The following is a 17658-nucleotide window of genomic DNA, read 5'->3' as shown; positions in this document are numbered from 1 at the left end:
ACTTTCATGTCAAAAGATCTAAACAATGACTTGTGCACGTAAGCGTGGAATTAGCAGATCTCCAAAATAGGATGGGTGGATACTTGGGATTTGTTTAACTATGAAATAGGAAGTTTTGGTTTGACAAGACTTATTTGCTAAATGGTTGGTGACATACTTTTACTGATTGTTGTTTAAACAGGAGACTACGAGTACTCTTATTCCATCACGCGGTAGGAACCATGGTCTATGCCTATCACATATTTTGTTTTGTCAGAAAAACTAAGAAATGGAGCAAAATAATGTGGGGCCTATATGGTGTGTATATGAAATCCAACCCATCCAACAGGTGTATCCCACCATGATGATTGGATGACCTAAATATCAGGCTGATCCAATCATAAACGAGGCCTCACATGAATTCAGAAAATTCTGGCTGGTGGACATTGTTTTCTATGTTGTGGCTACAAAAGGATCAGCCTGATTTTTGGGTCATCTTATTCTCATGGTAGTGTTCATCTGTTGGATGGGTTGGATTTAATTAGTTACCATGCGGGGCGCACAATGCTCGGTTCTATAAGCTTTTAGAGAAAACTAGGCAAAGGGCATTTTAGTATTTCCCAAAGAAATTTGCAAGAAGATAGATGGGATGATGCCAAGGGGTGGATTTTTTATTTATTTTTTCATAAATTTGTATGGCCATCTCACTAAGGAGTAATTTGTTATAGATTTATAAGAGCAATTTAGTCAAGTATGCAGTTTCGCACAGCAAGTTGGTAAGATTCTGTGTATTTCTTCGTCTCATGTGCTGAAATTGGCAAACCTTGCTGTTGTATTTTTATGTATTTTGGTTATTTGGTGATCGCATTGTACTAAAGGTTTTACAAAGAGATCATTAGACCCTTCTTTATATGTGCTTTCAGTTTCTGGATCTTTTTAGATTTGCTTCTTTCTTTAGTATTCTCTTGTATTCTGATTGTGCAATGCTTGGAATCTGTGACTGCGTTGTTGGAAAGTCTTATATAGAGAGCACAAAGGCCTCTATTTTTTCTCTATCTTTGTCTTCTTTATGAAGCTAACATTCCAGTGTTAACAAATTACATAATTGTTTGATTCTATTTTGCAGGATATCGAGGAATTGCAATCTTTCTGGACCAATCCCTTCATATGTAAATGAAAAGCTTGAAAACCTTGTGAGTCCATCTTTTTCTTTTAAAAGATTAGATAAAATTGTTCTTTGCCAGATTTTAGGCTTCTTATTTGCACTCTTCAGTGATGTGTTTTTTGGAAGGATTTATTTTCACATTTCAGTTGGTTAATGGGTTATAAGATGACTTTGCCTTGTGGAAAGAAAGCTGTTTTCTTTTTTGCCTGATGATCTTGAGTTCTGAGTCCCTTGATTGGCACCACTAACTGGTTTCCTTAACAGCAACTTCCCTTCCCAAAAGAAACAACACAAAGGATGGATTATCTCATCATCATCTAAGTATTATCCCAACTAATTGGGGTCGGCTAAAGGTTGGATTATTTATACCATATATAAAGAAAATACTTGAGTCGTTGCTTTCCAAAATTGGCAATATACAAATTTCCCACTATTAACTTTCAGCTTCGTTTAACCTGTGGACAGTATTCTAAAAAAGGAATTTACTATGGTTTCCTAAAACAGGTGGAAAACATCTTCGAGTAGATTCATTCTTGAGAAGAACAAATGCGAAATAAACAAATTTAAGTCTTGCCACTAATTCTACATTTGTTGGTCCATTTTTATTCTTTTATAACTCGATGAATTGGACTCTGCAACCTTTATTTATATATTTTTCCTTGAGTTATTTTCATTGGAGATTGTGGTGGAACGAATGATAAAAAACCACTATGAATGTAGGGTTGGAGAATTAAGAACACACAAGATTAGAAGGAACCAAAAGCATTATCTTCAGCGACAAAGGTGGAACTAATTCCAACCATGAGACCACACACCTTCAGGAAAACTCTTTTGTTTCTAACACACGGCAGCCAAAACAGGAAAAGTTACATTCTCAACCCATACTTGCAGGCTGTTGGGTCTAAAACCCAGTTTCCTGCTGACGTGTGGCTGCAGCCACCATGAAAACAGAAACTGAAACTTTTGGAAGAAGAAGAAGAGAGAACTGCAGCTGTATTGGAATGAATTGAAAATCGTATTACACTGCTGCCTATTTATAGGCTTTCTTATTGTGTGAAATTACTAAACTATCCCTATCTAGATTCATCCTAGGGGTAGCTAAATAAAGAAAAAATAATCCAAAAAAATCTAGAAAGAAATCTACACAGCTAGCAAACTGATCTTAGAAAAAAAAAAATCTAATCTAACAGCTTGCTCATAAGATATGCACACGGTTTTGGATTTGCAAAAATCACCGTATTCAACACTCCCCTTCAAACCAAAACCGGCTTCATTCCAAGCATTGATCTAAGTCTCCTGAATGTGTCAGTTGGCAATGCTTTGGTGAAGATATCTGCCACTTGCTCAGTGGTGTGACAGTATTCCAGCTTTACCAATTTCTGTTTTACTTGATCTCTAAGAAAGTGATATCTTGTGTCGATGTGCTTGCTCCTTCCATGCTGAACTGGATTTTTGGCAAGTTCGATTGCCGACTTGTTGTCCACATATATAACAGTGGATTCCTCCTGTATATGCTTCAGCTCCTTTAGCAGATTCCTTAGCCAGATCGCCTCACATGCAGTGGATGAAGCTGCTACGTACTCAGCTTCACATGTGGACAAGGCGACCACACTCTGCTTCTTTGAATTCCATGTAAATGCTGTCGACCCAAGATAGAAAGCATAGCCTATGGTACTTGTTCTTTCATCTTAGTCACCACCCCAATCACTATCAGAGTATCCATACAACATCGCTTCATCATCGTATGGATAAAAGAGACCGAATTCAATAGTCCCTTTGATGTACCTCAGTACTCATTTTGCAGCTAGCCAGTGTGACTCTTTTGGGGCTTCCATATACCGGCTTAGAAGCCCAACACTGTAGACTATATCTGGCCTAGTGATTGTGAGGTACCTTAAGCTTCCGATTAGGCTCTTAAATAGGGTTGAGTCGACGTTTCTTCCCTCTCCATCTCTTGTGAGCTTCAGGCCTGTTGTTACAGGTGTATTTACGGCTTTACAGTCGACCATCTGAAACTTCTCAAGAAGTTCCTTTGTGTACTTCTTCTGGGATATGTAAATGCCTTCAATGCCCAAGAAGAAAGACATCAATCCACCATCAGTCATCTCGAACTCTTTGAACATAGCCTGCTTGAATTCTTCAAACATCACCTGGCTGTTCCTAGTGAACAGCAGATCATCAAGATATAAACAAGCGATAAGGATATCACCACGGGCATTCTTCTTTGTGTAGACTGCATGCTCATACAGACATTTGAGAAAGCCATTCTCTTGAAGATAACTGTCAATCCATGCATTCCAAGCACAGGGAGCTTGCTTCAACCCATACAGGGTTTTCTTCAGCCGATACACCTTGTGTTCCTCCCCTTGCATGACAAAGTCTTCAGGCTGGTCAACGTATACTTCTTCTTCGAGTACCCCATTTAGGAATGCAGATTTCACATCCAGTTGGTAGATCATCCAACTGTGATGAGCTGTAAGGGAGATAATCATTCTTACTGTGTCAAGGCGAGCAACTGGAGAGAAAACTTCTTCATAATCTACCCCATATTTCTATTTGTAGCCTTTTGCTACGAGCCTTGCCTTATATCGTTCGATCTTACCATCGGCATTCCGCTTGATTTTGTACACCCATTTGAGACCAATGGTCTTCTGGCTTTTGGGGAGTGAGGTCAACTCCCATATTCGATTCTTCTCGATGGCATGAATCTCTCCTTCCATAGCCTTTCTCCAACATTCTTCATTCACAGCCTCCTCGAATGTGAGAGGCTCATGGTCCGCATACAGGCAGAGTAAATTCACTTCCTCAGTTTCTGCATAGATGTCGTTGAGGCTTTTCATTTTAATGGGAGCCAAGGGTGAAAGAGAATCGGATGAAGATGTGCTGGATGAATTCTGATTTGATAAAGTACTTTCAGGAGAGATGGAGCGTACTCCTGGACTTCTGTGATCCAAAGGGGGTGATGTTGGTGTCTGCTCTTGCTTCTTATGTCTCTCTTCTTCATATTCTTCGACCTCGACTTGCTTTTCTTTGGCTAAGTTTTCCTCGTTCCATTTCCATGCTTCTTCCTCACAAAATACCACATCTCTACTCACCACCAGCTTATTGGTTAGTGGGTTGTAGAGCTTGTATGCCTTTGACTCTTCGCTGTAACCGATGAAGATGCACTTCTCGCCACGATCATCAAGCTTTTTCCTTCTTGCTTTTGGAACTTGAGTGTAGGAAACACACCCATAGATCTTAAGGTGTGCCACGCTCGGCTTGTATATACTTCATGCTTCTTGCGGTGTCTGGAATCTGACACTCTTAGTCGGACACTTATTGAGCAGATAAGCAGTACATGCAACTGCTTCTGCCCAAAAATTCTTTGGCAGACTTTTCTCCTTCAGCATGGTCCTCGTCATATTGAGGATAGTGCGGTTCTTCCGTTCCGCAATTCCATTTTGTTGTGGCGTGTACGCTACAGTATGTTGTTGCTTAATGCCATGTTCCCTGCAATATTCTCGAAAAACATTTGAGGTATACTCCCCACCTCTGTCAGATCGAAGAGTTTTGATTTTAAGACCACTTTCTTTTTCAACAAGGGCCTTAAATTTTTTTAAAACAGTAAAAACAGCAGACTTCTCTTTGATTACATACACCCATAATTTTCTACTGAAATCGTCAATGAAGGTAATAAAGTATTTATTACCTCCAAGAGAGATTGGATCTAATGGTCCACAGATGTCAGTGTGAACCAACTGCAACGGTTCTCTTGCTCTTCGAGATACTCCACTCGAAAAGGAGTTCCTTTGTTGTTTTCCAAGTGTGCACGCCTAACACACATGTTCTGGAGCTTCAATAGTAGGCAAACCATGCACCATGCTTGATGAGGACAGAAGTTTCAGGCCACTGAAATTTAGATGACCAAAGCGAAGATGCCACATCCAGGAATCATTCTTTGCTTTTCCATAAAAACACTTCTCAAGCATTGTGTTTATATGGAGAGGAAACATACGATTCTTCGCCATCTGGACTTTTACAATCAAACGTCCATGCATATCTCTAATGGAAAGAGAAGAGTTCTCCATGTGTATGACATACCCTTTTTCGAGGAGTTGTCTGAGACTCAGTATGTTACTTTTCATGTTAGGCACGTAGTACACATTGGAGATATAGTTTGGAACATCATTCTTCTGAAAGATTTGGATTTTACCTTTACCTTTCACAGGCATTTTTGATGAGTCTCCAAACGTTACATCGCCATGAACTCCTTCTGTGAGTTCCACAAAGAGTTTCTTGTCGCCGCACATGTGATTACTTGCATCCGTGTTGAGATACCATACATCATGCTGATCACTACCTTTATCTTGTGTAAGGAGAAGTGTGGAGCTTTCTTGTTCATGGCTTGATGCTTCGGCATAGTTGGATAGCTCGTCTTGAGTCACCGGCTTGCTCCAGCAATAAGATGCATAGTGGCCAAGCTTGTTGCAATTGTAGCATTGGATGTTCTTTGTACTTCCTCGTCCATGCATAGATCTACCTCTACCATTTCCTCTTCCACGAAAATTGGTATTTTTCTGTTGGTTTTGGCCATGGCTTTGTTAGTATCCGCGCCCTCTGCCTCTTGCGCGATTGTTAGCAAAACGTCCACCACGTTGTGAACTTCCACGTCCACCATTGTTATTATTCAGAGTCAATCTTGACTCTAAAGCTTATTCCATCAACATGGAACTGGCATTCTTCTGCATTCGTTGCTCATGAACTTCAACGATCCCATCAACTCCTCAATAGAGAGTTTCTCAATATCTTTTGATTCTTCGATCGCCACAACCACATGCTCAAACTTGGTTATGAGGGATCGAAATATCTTTTCAATAACTCGGACATCTTCAATCTTTTCACCATTTCTTTTCAAATTATTGACAATTACAAGCAAACATGAAAAATAATTAGTAATATTATCACCTTCCTTCATGTGAGTCACTTCAAATTCGGCTCTTAATGTTTGAAGGCGAACCCGCTTCACTCGATCTACACCCTTCAAGATGGTGCTAAGGGTATCCCATGCTTGCTTGCTTGATATTGCTTCGGCAATCTTTTCGAAGGTGGATTCATCCAACCCTTGATAGAGGAGAAACAAAGCTTTATTGTCTCTCTTCCTTTGATTTTTTAGAGTGATCTTTTCTTCATTGGTGAAGGTGGCTTCTTCTTCCATAGTGGGTTCTTCATACCCATCGGTGACGATCTCCCATAGTTCTTGTGACCCGAACAATGTTTTCATTTGAATGCACCATTTTTCATAGTTGTCCTTTGACAACTTAGGAACCTGCGGCTGGATTGTGCTAGCCATCTTTTCTATATATTTTTTTAAAAATGGTTGATTTTTTAAAAAGGAATATAGATGAAAGAAAAAAATCTGAATATTTTTTAAATAGATTTTTTTGGGCTAAAATCTAATTTTTTTTAAACAGATTTTTTTTTTTTAACTGCAATCTCTTTCTTTTGCAAATAGATTTTTTTTGCAATCTGATTTTTTTGATAACAGATTGTTGCTGCAATCTGATTTTTTAAAACAGATTTTTCAATCGGATTTTTTTTAAGCAGATTTTTTTTTTTTTGCTGGAAACTGTTTCTGGTAAAAAAATTGGACCTGTGGGTTATGGGCCCACCACAACTAACATATCAAACAAACCTGGCAGAAGGAAAACAGGGAGTGCGAGACCTCCTTCTCACGGCTGATGAGGCCCAAGGATCAGTAGCTCTGATACCACTTTGTTGGGTCTAAAACCCAGCTTCCTGCTGACGTGTGGCTGCAGCCACCATGAAAACAAAAACTGAAACTTTTGGAAGAAGAAGAAGAGAGAACTGCAGCTGTATTGGAATGAATTAAAAATCGTATTACACTGCTGCCTATTTATAGGCTTTCTTATTGTGTGAAATTACTAAACTATCCCTGTCTAGATTCATCCTAGGGGTAGCTAAATAAAGAAAAAATAATCCAGAAAAATCTAGAAAGAAATCTACACAGCTAGCAATCTGATCTTAGAAAAAAAAATCTAATCTAACAGCTTGCTCATAAGATATGCACATGGTTTTGGATTTGCAGAAATCACCGTATCCAACACAGGCCGTGCATATGCTAAGGCAGTTACAGAGGGAAAGCTTCCTCTGAATCCTTTGGAACAACAGCAGATGGATTTGAAGAATAATTGGCCTAAGGACAAATTCTACGACTCTTTCAAGACATGGTCAGGAAGACTCGAGAGGCAGCTCTCAAACTTACGTAGAAAGCATCAGGAAGCAGAACCAGAGGTTAACAGTACACAGACTGCTAAAATTGAGGTTTTACCGGTAGATCGCTACTATGATGCCTGAGAAGGGCTTGAATTGGATACTCCCAGGGTACGTGACCTTCTTTTTTTTTTTGTTGCTGCTATTGTTGTGCTCCATTTACTTTGTTCAGCAGACAGGATATCATCTCTATGATTATAAATGTTGTTTCAAAGCAAGTGTGGAGTGCTACTAATTTGGAGAGATCTGACATAAATAAAGTCTTTTAGGATAAAATTTGATTTGCATTTGTAATTTGTCAACAATCTCACAAGTTCTCATTTTATTGGAACCTGAACCAAGTGGAAGTTCCTAACCATCCACTCTTTGGCATTTTTTACAGACTATTGCTGTATTTTTTCCCTTAACCGTTTACTCCAGGGACATCGATCGAAAGATCAGGAACCTCTCTATAAGAGGGCATCTTCCATCCATACTGAGATTCATTGGATTTATAGTGTGGATTATCACTTGCCCAATTTGGATGGAATGAGTGCATCATCACAGTTTTTGCATTCATGTATTTCTATTTTGTGTTGTCAAAGCTGATGCCTTAAATCTTCAAGGTTGCTTGACCGGTCAAGGGGACTGCTCGACCAGTCGAGGGAGCTGCTTGACTAGTCGAGGCCGGATTGACTCAAAGTCCAACAAGCTCAGTTTTTGGGGTATCCATGATGTTCGACCAGTTAAGGGTCAGGCTTGACCGGTTGAGAGGGTTGCTAGACCAATCGACTCCCTCATTCGACTAATCGAGGTTACACAGATCTTGCGCAGACTGCGTAAATTTGAGGCAGTTTCCAGACCTTTTCAAAGGAGGTGTGTAAGTGGAGTTTCCTAAACTATAAATAGGGGTCCCTAGGGCTATTCTAAGGTATTCTAAGGCTTTCTAAAGGAGTTTCAAGGGTTCATAAAAAGGTTTTAAGGTTTCTAAAGGGTGTAACAAGGGTGAGATTCGAGGTTGTTCGAATCGATTAAGTCCTCTCTCTTTGTAATTGATGCTTTCATAGTGGAATTATGTCGCTTTGTGCCATGGTTTTTTCCCGCAAGGGTTTTCCACGTTAAATCTGTGTGTTCTCTTGTATGTGCTTGGTGCCATTGAATTGTTATCCTAGATCTAGATCTTTGTAATTCCGTAGCATAAATCCCCAACAAGTGGTATCAGAGCAGTCGTTGGGGCACAGATCTGAATCTGAGGGATTAGTAAAAATGAGAAGTACTGGGTATGAGAATGAGAAGTACTCAGGAAAAAATAATTTTGAGTTATAGAAGATCAAGATGATCAGTTCCTTAATCAAGCAAGGCGAAGATGGTGCTCTTGAGGAGCGAAAGTCTACTATGACTGATGATAATTGGAATGCTCTTGATAAGAATGTCTTATCATCGATCCGTTTATGTATCATGGATGAGGTTCTCTACAATGTCATGAGAGAGAAAAATACGGCTAAGTTATGGGCGAAATTAGAGGATGTCTATGCAAAAAAATTCTCTGAAAATCACCTACACTTGAAGCGACAATAGTATAACTTTAAGATGGTAGAGGGTGGAGATCTGGAGGCTCACATTAGCAACTTTAATAAATTGGTTTGCAAATTGTTGGATATGGAGGAAGTGATGAAAGATGAAGAACAAGCATATATGTTATTGAATTCTTTTCCGGCGTCGTATGAGTCATTCAAGGATATTATGTGCAACACAAATAAAACCCTGAGTGTCGACACCGTTATCTCAGCCCTTCAAGGGAAGGCAATGAGAAATCTAAACGGAGATACGGGGACATCTTTTGAGGCACTGTTTACGAGGGACAAATTTTGAGCAAGGTACGGGTTCTAGATCCAAATCCAAGGGCAAGGGCAAAGGAAAGGTAAAGTGTTGAAATTGTGGGATGGAAGGATATGTGAAGAAAGATTATGAAAATCTTAAATTTAAGAGAAAAGATTCTGAGGCTTCGTACAAAGAGGCCAATGTTGCCACGTCAAATGGATCGAGTGGATGTGATGGTAATGTTTTGTCTGTGTCTACGATCAGACACTTTTACGATGATCGTAAGGACGAGTGGATGCTAGACACAGGAGCATCTTTTCACATGACTCCTCATCGGAGTTCACTCACCAACTACAAGGAGTGCGATGGTGGACAGGTTTTTATGGGCAATGACAATGCCTGTAATGTTGTGGCTGTTGGTACGGTGCGCATCAAGATGTTTTGATGGGGTGGAACGTACCTTTACTGATGTCAGGCACGTTCCTAATTTGAAGCAAAATCTGATTTTTCTTGGTGTACTTGAGGCAAAAGGATGCAAGTACACAGGTATTGATGGTGTCCTTAAAGTATCTAAGGGGGCATGGGTAATCATGAAAGCGCAACGACTTGGTAAGTTATACAGGTTGATCGGGAGCATTTTAAAAGGTGGAGCTATAGTGGATGTAGTAGATTCACCTTTGCACGTGTGTGGCATGCTAGGCATAGTCACATGAGCGGGCAGGGCAGGAAAGTTGAGACGCGCGGATAGGGATACAGAGCAGGTAGAGCAGCCACCTGTGAGAAGAATCACACGGCATGATCACAGGATATCGATGAGGTACATGGATGACTCCAATATCACGGGGGATTCATTTTCTATTCAGATGGCTCTAGGTAAACCTGGTACTGAGAAGTGAAAGGTGACTATGGGCGATGTGATGGATTCGTTGTACCAGACCGATATATGAGAGCGGGTGGAGCTTCCAGTGGGCTGAAGAGCGGTTAGATGCAAGTGGATCTTCAGGAGGATACAGCATAGATACAGGGCGAGGTTGGTAGCGAAGGGTTATGGTTAGAGAAAAGGGATCGGCTTCTCAGAGATATTCGCGTCGACGGTATAACATGTGCCTATTAGATCCGTGATTGGTACTAGTTAACCAATGTGATCTTGAGCTAGAAGGATGGATGTGGAGTCTGCACTTCTGCAAAGGAAAGTGAAGAGCATATCTACATGAAGCAACCATAGCGGTTCGAAGTTAAAGAGGCTGAGAAAAGACTTTGCAGGAGGTCGTGGTTCGACCTATCGCCTAGGCAGTGGTTTGATTCCTTCATGGTGAGTCAGGAATTGATGACATGTAGATCGCCAATTATGACAAGTCTAAAATCAATGTATTAAAGACTCAGTTAAGTGGGACGTTTAGGATGAAGGATCAGGGGTTACAAAGATGGTTCTCGGCGTTGAGACTGAAAGAGGAGTAGGCTTTAGTTATCTCAAGTAGAATACCTTGGGTAGGTATTGATCAAGGAGGTGATGGATCATGTAAAGCCAAAAAGCGTTCCCTACGCATCTCTCCTCAAGTTTTCCTCAGGACATGTCCCAAAACAGATGAGGAAAAACAGGTTATCTCATGAACCTTATTCGAATGTGGTTGGCAGTGTATGTCATGGTCTGGATTAGACCGGTTATTTCATAGGCTATCAGTGTTGCGAGTAAATACCCCGACAAGTAATATTGGGTTGCGGTGAGATGGTAAGAAGACTACGTCTTTTCTTTTGGAGAAGACAGGAGCAAAGGTGGTTGAGCATGTGGATTTTGATCCGGCAGACATGCTCACCTAGATCGTTCCTGCAGAGAAGTTCAAGTTCTGTGTAACTTCTCTAGGCTTGACGATGGCATAAAAGGAAGACGGAGTGTGCACGAGAAACTATGATGTGATGCTGAGATAAGAGAAGAGGTCAATAAGCTACATGGTTAAAGATTAAAGGTATGATGGAGATTGTTGTCAGAGCTGATGCCTTAAATCTTCAAGGGTACTCGACCGGTCGAGGGGACTGCTCGACCGGTCAAGGGAGCTGCTCGACTAGTCGAGGCCGGCTCGACTCAAAGTCCAGTGAGCTCAATTTTTTGGGTGTCTGTGATGCTCGACCAGTCGAGGGTCAGGCTCGACTGGTTAAGCGGGTTGCTCAACCAGTCGAGGCCCTCCTTTGATTAGTCGAGGTTACGCAGATCCTGCGCGGACTGCGTAAATTTAAGGCGGTTTCCAGACTTTTCCAAACGAGATGCATAAGTGGAGTTTCCTAAACTATAAATAGGGGTCCCTAGGGCTATTCTAAGATATTCTAAGGCTTTCTAAATGAGTTCCAAGGGTTCCTAAAAGTGTTTTAAGGTTTCTAAAGGGTGTAGCAAGGGTGAGATTCGAGGTTATTCGAATCAGGTAAGTCCTCTCTCTTTGTAATTGATGCTTTCATAGTGGAATTCTGTCGCTTTGTGCTGTGGTTTTTTCCCACAAGGGTTTTCTACGTTAAATTTGTGTTCTCTTGTATGTGCTTGGTGCCATTGAATTGCTATCCTAGATCTAGATCTGTATGATTCTGCAGCACAAATCCCGAACATTTTGTTGTTGAATTACTTTACTATGAATAATTGCACATCATTTTTAGGCTTTAACTAAAGATTTAATTTGTACTCTCTAGATTTTATAGGTGATGTTGCTTGCACATTTCAGGCGATTGATGAGAGGGTTTACACATAGGCATGACCAAGCTGCTCATCCAACCTGATTCTTGGACCAAGCATAAGTTGTGGGTAAGTTTTACTAACATGTGTGTGAAGCATTGCCCAATCAAATGCCGCCACATGCACCAATGTAGCGTAAGGTTGTGAAATAAAAGCTTTTCATTAAGTGGGTCACACTTTTTAGAACTTTTAGCTTAAAAATCAAGTGTTTCCTTCCTCAACTTTTTAGAACTTTTTAGCTTAAAAATCAAGTGTTTCCTTCCTTAATTGTCTATTTGCAGCCCACCAACACAAGGATGAAGATTGCCCAATCAAAGGAAATCTCAGGGTTTCATCTATTTTGGACTCATCATGTGTTGTTAGTTGTTACTGATAAAGGTCCTAGAAGGGGTCGTGTTGGTGCTGCAACTTCCATACTCCTGTTCTACCGGCTCTACCGTATCATCTCCATCACTTGGAAAACCTTCCCGGTAGAACAGAACAGAGCATGTAAGTCTCTCTCTATCTCTCTCCATGGCCTTGTTTTCTCCTTCTCTTACATATGGTTGAGCTTCTTTGGGCCCACCATGACGTATGTGTGGAATCCAAACCGTACATCAGGTGTGCTGTCTCATGCCCACTGTACATCCTAAAAATGGGACTGTTGCCAAACTCTGGCTAGCTACATCACAGGAACAATGCGAGATCATGCATAAAACTTTTAAACAACGTGGTGTGGCTAGCCTCAGTAATTGAATGGAGTGGCCAGATTTTTGGGGAGCCCTTCATCCTGGTCGAGCGCTGATGAATGGATTGGGAACACGGATTTAATCAGTAAACTATATGAGGCTTAACATACTGCATGTGTTTTACAAGTTTTTTCTAGCTTATTTTAGTACATGAGACCAAAATTGGAGCATATCCAAACTCAAATGTAACACTAACCCTAGTGTTTTCTGTAGTGTGGTCCACTTGAGCTTTGGATCGGCTTCAATTTTGGGCTTATGCCGTAAAATGAGTTGAGAAATGGATGGACGGCATGGATATGACATATACTTCATGGTGGGCCCACACAGCATGGTAAGTTACTACATAATCCATGTCCCTGGATTGGATTGCATATAAACAGCACGCTGGGCCGGCCCACATGTAATCTGGAAGTTTCTATGGTGGGCAGCCCCCTCGCCATTGCTCCCGGTTGTTCTGTGGTGTGGCCTGCCTACCTAAGTTTTGGATCATGCTGTTTTTTTTTTTTTTTTTTTGCTGGGGAAAGGAAGGGGATGCTGATTTTCGTGTTAAATCCAACACCAGAGCTGGCGATGTTGGGACATTGCGTAATTTTATTGGGTCATGTGTCTTGGTCAAGTGTGTACTAAATAACTTCCAAGCATGCTTTGTATGAGAGCCTATCAGCAGCACGTGACCCGGTAAGTCATTAATTCTTCGGCATGTGCATCTCAAATTTTGATGCTGCAACTAACTCTGATATATGTTTACAGGATGTGAATGAAAAACTACCGTATGATACTTTCAGTGCACTTGGAGTCATCATGACAAATCCTAAGGTCATATCTTCTCTTACATTTGTTATATTGAATCGTTCCATAATTCCATTGCATATTTCTTTTCCCTCTCCGTCTCCCTCTCTATTGCCCTCGCTGCCACTGCTCCAGAGAAGGTTAGAAAGCCAGGTGATGGTTTTATGGACCCTCAACTATGAAGATTAATTTTTGGTTCATGACACTTCTACAATAGATACCATAAGTTGTGCATTTGATATCCAATTTGATATCTAATCTATCCATCACATTCGCCACCACATTTTCTTATATCCCAAAACTCAGGTCCATTCAAGACTTAGAATTCAACTACATCAACCATTTTGGTGGTTTAATCCAAACTATCCAAAATTTATTTTTTAGTCTAACTTTCTTTACACTTTAGTTTGAATGTATCATTATCTTAACTAAGAATAGTGTGAACTAACTTATATTTTGATAGATTTATCTTATATGATTTGCGATATTTGGGATGGGATATTTTTGATAACAAAGACTTGATTTTTGTTTCTTACATTTCTATTTTATATTTCTACAGTCATTTTTTATTTTAATTGTAATAACTCTGTAATTTGAAACTTTGCGACGGTTTTCAACCGTCGCTAATCTTTTGCGACGCCCTCTTCTACAAAATTGAAATTTTCGGAACGGTTTTAAAGCGTTCCTAATTTTTTACAACGGTTGAAAACCATTTCTAAATGGTTTAGGAATGGTTTTCAACCATTCTTAAAAAGCGATTTTGGTGTAGTGATATCTATATATACATAAAGAGTGTATTATGCTCACCTATGCATCTTTTTACGAGCGCACTTTTGCATGTGTTCTGGGCTCAAATTTTGAACGATCCATATGATGTAGCACCCCATGAAACCCCCAAAGTCTAACTATCACCTTGATCCAAATCTCTAGTGGGCCATAGCAAAGAGAGAAGAGAAATCGGAGGAAACTATTTCCTTTTTCCATGGCTTATCAAAGTTTTAGATCAAGGTGAAAGTTGGGCCTCAAAGGTTTCATGGGGTACCACATCACATGGACAGTTCGGATTTTGTGCCCATATCCCATGAGATGAGTTCTCGAAAAATTCTCACGAATTCTCATGAGAATTGTGTGTGTGTGTGTGTGTGTGTGTGTGTGTGTGTGTGTGTGTGTGTGTGTGTGTGTGATTCGTCTATTAATATAAAGAGATGCAATTTTTAGAGGGAGATATTCTATTCTATTAATTCGTCTTATGGAGTATTATTTGGTATTGGATACTTTATATATCTGGAAGAGAAGTAAGCCTTGCATTTCTGTTTCTCTTATTTCTAGTAAAGAAGAAAGTTTTGTGTGGTTACCCCGTGGAGTAGATAGATTGTTGAACCATGTAAATCCCTATGCCTGATACTGTCTCTTGATTTTGTTTGGCCATTTTCTTTTGTGTTTTCGCCTTGCCTACATTAATCATGTGCGAGTGTTTGTCCGTAACAATTGGTATTAGAGCCAAAAGTTTAGCTGAGATGGAAATCTTTCTACCGCCGATGAGATCCCGGATCATATATTTCAGGGAGAAACATCATTCTGTTAAGTGACATCGACCTTAATGGAACATGCAATATTCATTCTCATTATAATTCATTGGCAGAAGATTTGGATGTTGTCTGGGTTGTAGGGGACTAAGGAGTTGTTTCTGCACTAACGCTGTCATGATCTGGTTATACATTTGAATGATTGAGGTGAATCTCCTAAACTCCCTGGTCATCTGCCAGTTCTAATGGGGGTATTAGGCATTTCCTTTGGGTTGTTGATGCTGTTACTATTGTAGTTGTGGAGGTTGTGGCTATGGGTTTTATTGCAGTGGAGGTGGATGTAACACCCTATGCTTTTCAGTACTCAGGTGTTACCTTGTAACCTAGCTTAGTATAAGTAGAAACCAAACCTATCAGAACAGTTACATTCAATCTAGTCTAAATTTAACTATTGAAAATAGTCCCCACCTATATATTAAGCTATCTAACCATTGATTTTGAAGATCGGCCATCACACCATCATGAAACCCACATTTTAGCTTGAATCTAGCCGCTGAGATTAATCTACATTTACAGATCAAGTCCATAATACCCAAATTGCCAACATCACTGGATCATTAAATTAACAGTTATACTCCAAATTAGCAATTCTTAGAGACCTAAGAACCCACATGAGTCAAATATGAATTGATCCAACTTATAGATTGCTTAGAAACGACGACAAACACCATCGATCATCCTAAAAAGGGCAAATGGAACCTCACATTTCCCACAGGTAGCTCGTGAAGCTTCAGATTGAGATTGATCAAACTTGATAGTAATCCAACTGATATATCGTTTAATATCATCATCTGGACATATAAATCTATGTTTTATGACCCATTGGGCTTTGGATCTACCTGATTACTGGCCAGGAGTCGTGATTGGACCCACAATGTCGAATGGATGGTGTGGATTTATTATAAACACCACGGTGGGCCCCACATGAGGGCCAAGTGTGCATGAGAGGTTGCATGCCTGCAGACCACCAGACCAGCAAGAACGAGCAAACCTAGTTTAACCTGACAAAACCCGAAGAGGAAGGATTTCTTCCTCCTTTCCTGCCCAACCGAGATTGGAACAGACAACGTCTGTTGTTTCTGATCGTGGCCCACCATATGATTGTCTAATGGATCTGAACTGTCCATCATGAAGCTGGAAATTTTCTGATCAAAACCCTATTGATTTCATGTGAAACTACATGCGTGTGAGTGCTTGAGGTCGGTTGTATACTGAGTTGCGCGGGTTGTAAAACCGGACAACATCCGATTGTCTTCAATTGTGACACACCTTGACCATCCATCAGCACGATCGAAACCATCCATCGAATTTAGGAGACAGCTTCGACTGGGACCACACTATCCACATAAATTTATGCACCCGTGTGTGTGCAAAAACAGAGGTGCGCGCACAGCAATTTTTGAAATTGAAAATTCGTTTCTGTTGCCTTGCTTGCAATTCACGTGCGCCTGCTCTCTCTCATCTTGACCGTTTATTTGGAACCATCTCAGCCTCCCGTTTGGTTCCTTTTAGGGTTCTTTTCCTTAACTAGAAGAAAAGGTGAAAAGAATCCCGCCGTGCTGCGAGCCGGCGAGCCAGTGTGTTGGGACAATGACAACCACTTGTTCCTCTTCTAGAAACATTATGGGGTCATTCAGAACATTAGATTTAGGGCGACACCCTGCTCAGTTAGCAACAGGAGCGAAATCTCGCGAGATCTCGCTATTTTGAGAGTTTCCGAGTCGAGAGAGGAAATAAATCAAACCGTTGGCGTTTGGCTGACCTCTGTTCAAAATATGGACCCCACATTGATCACTGGTCAAATCCAAACCATCCATATGAAAGAAATCTAAAGAACAACCTTTCATTGATGATCCGCCATTAACGGCTGGATCATCTTCTCCGTCTAGCCAGAAAACCCACCACCTGGTTGGGGGCCATTCACGCTGATCTATGACATACATTTAGTGGGCCATGGTGCCAGAAGATTATCCATAACCTTCGATTACAGCCATGCAAGCTGGTTGGATCAACCAACTCAAATCAATGAAATTCCACCATATTGCAATCGACTTGAAAACAACCCCATGTAACTAATCTAGGTACTAGTTGGCATATCTCTGATGTCAATTTCACCGGTGCGATGGACGCGTCGCCGGAGGGTATCCTTCTCCAGCTGTCACGGCTCTTCCTTAGGGTAAATTTCCTTCACTTGAGTCGACTTTATTTTTTCTAAGCTTGGTTTGACCTTTGTTGTTTTTCTTCTTCTCTTTTTTATAGTACGCCCCTGCCCTGCTCAACGTACATCGCAAGATGTCGCACCTCCAGCAAGAGGTCAAAGTGGTGGAGGCGACGTTACTGCAGAAGGGGGTCAAGGCCGAGCGACTTCACGTCGAGGCCGAGCAATTCAGCGCTGAAGCTGGGCGACTCTGTGAGGAGGCCGACCAACTTCGGACTGCCTCAAAAGCTCAGACAAAGAGTTCGGCGGCCGAGCTAGAGGCATTAAAGAAGCTTCTTGTTGATGCCATAAAGAGAGGGGCTCGGTGGAATTTGGACCTAGTCGTGCTGAGTCGCACCTTCGACACGAAGGTCAAGGAGGTTGAGGTAGTAGCTATAAAGGGTTCAAGTCCTCCAAGGAGTACA

At 40.9% G+C, this 17658-nt stretch overlaps 1 long non-coding RNA gene across 1 annotated transcript; it reads left to right on the top strand.

Annotated features, from left to right (window-relative positions):
- The first annotated feature begins 736 nt into the window (after positions 1–736).
- Positions 737–12347, top strand: LOC131236854 (uncharacterized). Its single transcript, XR_009166928.1, has 3 exons — positions 737–1172; positions 11923–12002; positions 12215–12347. It is a non-coding gene; the product is annotated as an uncharacterized LOC131236854 (long non-coding RNA).
- The last annotated feature ends 5311 nt before the right edge of the window (positions 12348–17658 follow it).

The sequence above is a fragment of the Magnolia sinica genome, chromosome 1 (assembly GCF_029962835.1).
Source record: "Magnolia sinica isolate HGM2019 chromosome 1, MsV1, whole genome shotgun sequence".
Taxonomy (NCBI): domain Eukaryota; kingdom Viridiplantae; phylum Streptophyta; class Magnoliopsida; order Magnoliales; family Magnoliaceae; genus Magnolia; species Magnolia sinica.
Note: the sequence above shows the minus strand (reverse complement) of the source record. Positions and strands in the feature narration are given on the sequence as shown.